Source organism: Manis pentadactyla, chromosome 9, assembly GCF_030020395.1.
Source record: "Manis pentadactyla isolate mManPen7 chromosome 9, mManPen7.hap1, whole genome shotgun sequence".
NCBI classification, from domain to species: Eukaryota; Metazoa; Chordata; class Mammalia; order Pholidota; family Manidae; genus Manis; species Manis pentadactyla.
In genome coordinates, this window is record NC_080027.1 from 67,959,009 (window position 1) to 67,966,863 (window position 7,855).

Consider the following 7,855-nt stretch of genomic DNA (forward strand, 5'->3'; position numbering starts at 1 on the left):
AATGGTCATCTGCCTTAGACCAAAGGACAAGGAAATCACTCTTTGACAGACAAATGTGAGAGTGGATGTGAACCTGAAAACTACCAACCACCCTGGCCTGTAAAACACTTCCAACACAAAATGCATCTTGTCTAAAGAATCCAGAGAATGAACATAAACCAAGTCAGTCTCATGATGTGATTAACACTAAATGAATTCATCTTTTTCAGATGATGATAAAAAAGGCGGGGAGGAGCTCTTTCCACACACTCATGTGCTGACCATCTTCTCATGTAATTCATACAACACCCTGTAACCTTGAGAGTGCCATTTTTCAGCTGAGCTATGAAACTCAGATCAGATTAGTAGTTTACCTTAACTGTCACACTTCAACTAGCCAAGCTTGGATTCAAGTCCATATCTGTCTCTAAGCTGAGGTTCTCAGTACTCTCATTCCCCAATATTGGCCATGAAAATGTAAACCTCACCTTCCGGGGCTGGGGTGACAGATACCACAGAGACAGACATCTCTCTTTGGCAGCCACTCCACCCTTCTCCTTCCCACTGAGGACTCCGTTGAAATCCTAGCCAGCCAGCAAGCAATTAGGCTTCATTCTTCTTAAAGCCCTCCCCCACCCAGGTACCTCCTACCTAGAAGGACAGGATAGTATAGCACATTCATTAAAATGGACTCCAGATCCAGGCAGCCTGAGTTCTAATCCCAGGCTCCACCACTTATCAGCTGTGTGAGCTTGGGTGAGGTGTTTAGCTTTTCTGCCCCTCAGTGTCCCCAGCTGTAAAATGGAGGTAGTAATAACTATCTCTTAGATTGCCGTGAAGATCAACAGATCATACCGGTGCCAACACATAGTAAGTGCTCAACAAGTTCTACTGACTGTTATTTACAAGTCAACTTTACAACACTTTGATTAGGTTTTTTTTTTTTCAATCTCACTGGCAAAAGAAAAAACTGAGACAGAGAACAGTTACTATCATGCCTACAGTCACACAGCTCATCAGAGGCAAGGCTAGGTCAAAAAGAAAGGTCTCCCAGTTCCATATCCAGAGCTCTCTCTCCTGCTCACTGAACCAAGAGGCAGAGGCAGCAATTAACCTGTTGATGCAGGTGTAATCTCTCCCTGCAGTTTGCCCTGTCACATGAACCACAGTGAAGTCACCACAAACATCCATTTATTTATAAACCTACAACATTAACCTCTTCACTTAAAAGCTTTTTGAAAACTCGCTGGGTAAGAGCATTTCAGAATCTGTCAGAGAAACAAGCTCACACTGACATCTTGTCTCCATATGCCTTTGAAAACCCATTCAGAGCCTCCTAATCCCCTGAGGAAGGACGTTCCCCTGCACTCATTCTTCTAAGGTTTCCACCGTTGGGTGTGGGTATTCTCTGAAAGCTCTCTCTTTTGAAAAATTCCCATGCTTTGAGTCATGGCAAAATCTAAGGGAAAAGAATGCTGCCAAATGTTTGAACATTTATATAAGCTCTTAATCAGCCCTCTAGTTCGTTACAGTGTGACGTGTCAATTACACTGCTGTCCAGGCCAAGGAACGGGGTCTCTGAGTCTCTGAGCTGGATGTTTTGACTTGGAGAACACAGAGGGACCTGGGTAACTGTGCTCTGTGAGTGGTGTTTGGGCCTCAGAAACAGGTTCCACATTCTCCCTTTCTGCAAGTTTAATCTTGCACTGTGTTCTTGTTTTCTTCATTAATTTAGTAAATACTTACTGGCTTCTTGTTATGGGGACCACAGTAAGTACCAGAGGTACAACAATAGGTAAAATAGATATGACCTCTAGATCCATGGAGTTTATAATCTAGATGGGGCAACAGACACTAATCAAAATAAAGGGTGCTATGAGAGTGTATAGCAGAGGGACACAAACTTGACCATGTCTGGGGGCCGAGAAGTCTTCCCCAGGTAAATGATGTTTCACCTGTGATCTGAAAGTTGGGGAGTGGAACCTATAGAACGGTGTATATACAAACAGGATAGCTGAAGTAAAGAAAGCAGGAAAGATGAAGACAAGCGATAAAGCCAGTGAATTAAGCACATCTTTATTCTAGAGCAATGGGATGCCTCTGAGAGGTAGCCACGGTCTCCAAGGGCATCATCACCAAGGTTACGATAAGATATTCTCCCTGTGTGAAAGTTATCTCTGTTTCATCCTACACCAACTGTCATAATAGTTATCATTTGTCTAGCACTTTTTTCTATTACTATTACTTTGCACATATTATCTCAGGTAATACTCACCCTCATCCTATAAGGAAGGCACTATCACTTTGCTCATTTTACAGGTGAGAAAAGTGAGGCTCAAAGAGGGTAAATAATTGGCCCACAATCACACAGATGAGATGAGAATGGAATCCACATCTCTCTGATCCCAGATCAAAGTCTTTGACAACCCAGTACTGCAAGTTCCCTGTGGGTAGGAGCTGAGTCCTCCTGGTCCGGCTTGGCTTGCTAGCGCCTGGCTCATGGTCAGGGCTCATTCCAGGTATGTGGGTTTGCCCACTTCTCCAAGCTTCCTGTCCATCACTCCCACCTAGTCACAGTAGACACATCTATAACACTGCGTGATGGGTACAGTTGAGCATTCATTATAATATTTAACACAACCTATGAAGTATGTACTATTATTGGCATCCTGTCCATTTTTCAGACAAGAAAAGTGAATTACAGAAAAGTTGGTGGCTTGGTGGAGGACACACAGTAATAAGTGGCCCAGCCAGGATTCTAACCCAAGGCAGGAGTCGTGACCACCGAGGACTATTACCACTCTCACTATCCAGCCACATGTACCTCCCCTATGTTCCTTGGAAAAACCTGCATTCCTTTCACCTCAACCTTCCAAAGGCCACTATCCTTTCCTATACATCGCCCCCCACCCCACAGCTGCACTTTCTCTTCCCGCGGGCTCCCTCCTGGCACCCTCCAGGACCCTTGGGCATGGTCTGCCGCCTCTCCTGCGCTTGCCCCTCATCGCCCTGCACCTCCCTGCCCGGCCCTCACCACATAAACCGGGTATTTCAGCTGCTGGTTTACTCGTCACCTCCCACCCTGGGCAGGGTCCAAGCTGCCCAGGCATTGCCACATCCAAATGCCTGGAACCTGGCAGGGTCTCTGTCGTGATTATGAAATGAGTAGATAAAAACATAAGCAAGTGAATACTGAATGATACTTTTTTTGTACCTCATTGTGGTTGGCACATAGCAAGACTCATTCAGTGTTGCTGAATAAATAACTGAGTGTATAATCTGATTCCAGAATCAATTTTTTCCTTTGGGTTTTTTTTTTTTCCTTTTTCTCCCTCTTTGTTTAAAAAGCCTTAGGAAAGATGACAGAAATACAAAAATCAAACATGCAGCAGTAGGTTTACAGGAAAGCTCAGGAAAAGTGAGAACCCAGAATTTTTCCTCCAGCTTCAATGTGGAAAAGAAATATCCTGAGCTCTGTCCTAGGCTCCTTAGGCTTTTGAGCAGTCTGAGCTTTTGAGTCTTGTCATCTGCCTGTCTATCCTGGAGCCTGGAGCCTGAACCCAGCTCACAGGCAGGCCCAGCAGCTCTGCCAGGAGGCCCTGAAGAAGCACGGAAGCCGTGATTGTTCCTCCTCTGCAGGGACAGTGGCTGTTTTGGGCACTTCAGGAAGTACTTGCTCCAAGAGGCCCTTCCAGCTATTGTGGTTCAGGCTGAGCCTGCGGGGCTGGCACCAGGGCAGGCTACCCCCAGGGCACTGAGGGCAGGGCGGTGAAAGGCGGGGCATCAGCAAAGGGTACTGGAACTGGGAAGGAGCCTTGGCTCGAGCTTCTCTTTTCTTCAGGCCCGTAGAGCCGGGAGCTGCAGCCACGTGCAGCGCTGATCAAAGATAAGCCAGATGCTGCTGGAGATACTGTGACTGGGCCAGTGGGAGCAATCTGGTGCTGTGAAAGGAGCAGGAGCTGGAACGTGGGCTCTGCCCTGCCTGTGCCATTGCACACTTCTGAATCTCCTCTTCCTTTTCCTTTTCTGTAAACGATGAGCGATAACCAGCTTGAGAGGTTAGGAAGATGAGCTCAGCTGAGATTGATGAGCCTGTCAGATACACAATGGCAGTGGGAAAATGCTAGTTTCCTTCCTTCTCCTAAGCAGCTGGGCAAGGGAGAGCAGCCTGGGGACGTGGTTGGGCAGCAGATGTCACGTTCCACTGCATTCCTGCCTCTCACGGGCTGCTGGCTTGGGCACTGAGCCCACTCCAGCCGGAATTCTCCCGACAACTGCCCTGCTTCTCTGCTTGGCCTTGCCCATGACTCCTGTTTGAACCAAGAAAAGCCTCTGCTGTGCTCCAGTCACAAAAAAAAATAACAAGAATGATGCAATATGTGTCTCTCATGGTCACCAGCCACAGTGCAAGCCCAGGCTTCCAGATTTCTACCCCAAATCCATGCCAGGACTGCAAACCAATGCCCTCCTATTTCCAGGAATCCTAAGTAACTCCCATGTCTCCAGTCCACCTGAAAGAAACCCTGCCACTCCTTTATCTCCTGACCAAGGCCACCAACCTGGCCTCTAAGGTGCAAAATTGTTTGGGGGTTGGGAAAGAGTTTCCAAGGACCTTGTCCCTGCAACCCGAGCTTTTATAGTAAGAACAGTGATGTTTACTGAGCACTGTGTGCCCATCACTGTTCTGAGCTCTTCCTCTTTGTTCATTTCATCTTCGCGAACGTATTTTGAGCTAGATACTGTTTAGATCCCCATTTTACAAGAGAAGAAATTGCATCTCAGGGGGCATGACATCAGCATCATGCCAGTGTGAGAAATTCCTCCTTCCTCTCTCCCTCATTGAACAACTAATAACACATCCACCCGCAAAAACAAGCGCTTCAGTGGGAGTTGTGCAACCCAGCACCACAACACTAAGGGACCCAGGAGGACTCTCACCCACCTGTGCATCTGAAACTAGGCACGTGGACCTCTGTGAGTGCTGTGGAAATAGTGTCAGAGAGTTAGTTGTTGATCCAAGGCCAGAGAACTGATCAGTTGCAGGTAAAATCTGAGCCCATCTCCATAGTGGCCAAGTGTTTTCTGTTTTCCCACCATGCCACTGACTCCCATGGACCCTTCCAGAACAACACTGCGAAAGAGGATTTCCCCCAACAGACCCAACTTTTAAATCCCAAACTAACATGATGAGCAAAGCAGAGGCCTGGGTGTTCTTCAAAGGGGCAGAAGGCAGGGCACATGATGTGGTCAGCCCTCTTTCTGCCATACGCTAGAAGTATGATTTTGGACCAGCTATTGTCCATCTCTGGGCCTCAGGATCCTCACCTATAAAAGAAGGAGATAAAATTAATCTGGCTTTAAAAGAGATCCCTCTCAATGAAGGCACTCCAAGAGCCCATGAAGCAGCTACCATTTACTGAACATTTCCTTGGTGCCAGGTACTGGTCTGAGTTTTACATAATCCCAAAATAATTGCGGCTATTTGCCAGGCTCTGCCACAAGTACTTTTCCCTGTATTCTCATTTAATCCTCAGAACAACCCAAGAGACAGGTATTAAACTAACCACTCACTCCCCTTCCGGGAAGGAGAGACTCACAACAGTGATACAAATTTCCCCAAAGTCACCCAGCCATAAGTGATGTTGATAGGATTTGAACGCAACATGTCTGACTCCAAAACTCATGCTTTTCGTCACTGCACTACATACAGCGCCTCCTGCTCCCCAGGCAGGGACAGATGCCAGGACCAGGTGCTGTTGTTTCTCATGTGTCCCACTGCCCGTCCATCTGCAGTTGCTTTTTTCCCATTCGGATCATCAATCACCGTGTGGTTTACGCAGGTCAGGGAGGGGGTCCCGCAGCTGCCCACAGAGAGAGCCCTTCCTGGAGGCTCCAGCGCCAACATCTGCAGAAAGCCCTATCTTTGCAAATAAACTGATCCAATTGGGGGAAGGGTCTCCCTTATTTATTTAGTCGCAGCCCCAAGGCTCAACCGGTGGCCTGGCAGCTCTGAGTGTTTTCTCTGAGCTGAAAAGCCAGCTCCGAGTGCTTGGGTGAGCAGGTTGGGAAACTTGAGAACCACACAGACATCAGGGAAAATTCCAAAAGTGGTTGCCTGTGGTGAAAGGACTGTCGGGCCCCAAGTTCCTTCTCCCTTGGATAATTTGCAAGCTGCCCTTCTTTCCTGCCCCTACTCTCCCTCCAAACTAAGTAAACTAAGAAACTCCAAGAAGCAGCCCAGGCCTGAGGGAGCTGGCTTTTCTGAAAATGGGGAGGGGAGGGTGCAGAAGCCCAGCGGTCATGCGCCCCAGAGCTGTGGGTCACTCAGAAGTCACAGACCTGCTCGCCGGAGGCAGATCTCACCGGCCAGGGCACAGATCCCTCCAGTCCTCTGGCTATGGTGCTCCAGCCGACTGCAGAGTGGAACAGAGACGGAGTTCCTCCCAGTCAGAGGAAAGGCATCCAGCATCGCTCCACTGAGGAGAGAGGCTGAGGCGCAGACCTGGAGGAACCATCTAGAAACGGGCAGAATTGAAACTGAAGAAAATTCCACTAAGAATGCCTTCCCGGGCACTACCACCAACTGTGCTTTGCTCCCTGAAAAAAAGCTCCTAACATTCATTTAGAACCTTGCTTACCCGATCAACTGAAATTTAAAACAAACAAACAGTAATGTCTGGGATAAAACCACTTTCACAAACCACTTCCACAGTGTGGACACGGCAAGAATTCCATTTCTTACCCACAGGACGAGTCTTGACCCCATGTTCTGTTTTTGGCAGCACCGGTTGCCAAGTGCTTGCTCAAGTGCACTGCATCATCTCTCAAAATCACTTGGTGCATGTGCACCGGCCTTCAGTCACACTCTGGTAATTTCATTCCTGGGCCCTGATTTCAAACCCCAGCTCAGCCATTTTGTTTCTTACAATCCTAAACAAGTCACCTATACTTCCTGGGCCTTGGTTTTCCCATCTACAAAATGGGGATGATACTGTCTATCTTGAAAAATCATTCTGAGGCTCAAAAGAGGTGATGCCTGTAGGAAGTGTCTGGCATATAGTGGTACCCTGTAAATTTCATTCTTTCTCCCTTCTCACACCGGCAAAGGACATGCTAGTAATAAAAGATAAAAAAGGAAAGAAAGAGAAGGAGGGAGGTAAGAAAGAGGAGGAGGAGGAGGAGATAAAGGAGGAGGAAACCAAACCCCACTCCCCTCAAGATTTACTGTGATTCCACCTAATCTTCTAGTCTCATCGCCTAGGGCCCAAATGCCCACACTCTGGTCCCTGTGCTAATAAAGTGTCTGAGATTCTTCCCCGACCCTGCTTTGGTCAGGGTGGCTCTTACATATGCCAGAAGGCTGGGGACATCCAAGCTGTCAAGTCCCTACAAACGCTTCCCACCACATGCCTGTGCTGCGGCTCCATCTGATGTCTCTGTAAGTGGGACTTTGTAGTGACATCCCACCCCCAGATGCTACAGCAATATTTACCAATGCGTCACCTTTGGATGACTATTTCATATATTCCTTCAAAGAGGATCTCCTCTATTTCTGCCCAATCCCTCTCCACCCCAAAAATGGCATTCATATCATAGACAATGGTATCTTTTGGCAAAAGTGATTAAAAATTGGGCTCTGAAGTGAAGTAGCCCCTGTCTGAATCTTGGATCTGTCACTCATGTGTGTGACCTTGGCCAGGTTACTTAACCACACCAAGTGGAATCATGTCATCCACGGTTGAGGACACTAGAGTACATACCTCATGGGGCTACCATGAGGACTAATAAAGATCCTCCTTTTTCTTAGAGGAAAGCATAGGTAAAAATCTCTTGAATATAAACATAAGCAACTTTTTCCTGAATGCATCTCCTCAGG

At 47.4% G+C, this 7,855-nt stretch overlaps 1 long non-coding RNA gene across 1 annotated transcript; it reads right to left on the reverse strand.

The window, feature by feature from the left end:
- Nucleotides 1-2,034: 2,034 nt before the first annotated feature.
- Nucleotides 2,035-7,493, reverse strand: LOC130684911 (uncharacterized). The gene is made up of 3 exons (XR_008999269.1): nt 6,319-7,493; nt 5,163-5,304; nt 2,035-4,319 (listed from the first exon to the last, which is right to left on the reverse strand). It is a non-coding gene; the product is annotated as an uncharacterized LOC130684911 (long non-coding RNA).
- Nucleotides 7,494-7,855: the final 362 nt, after the last annotated feature.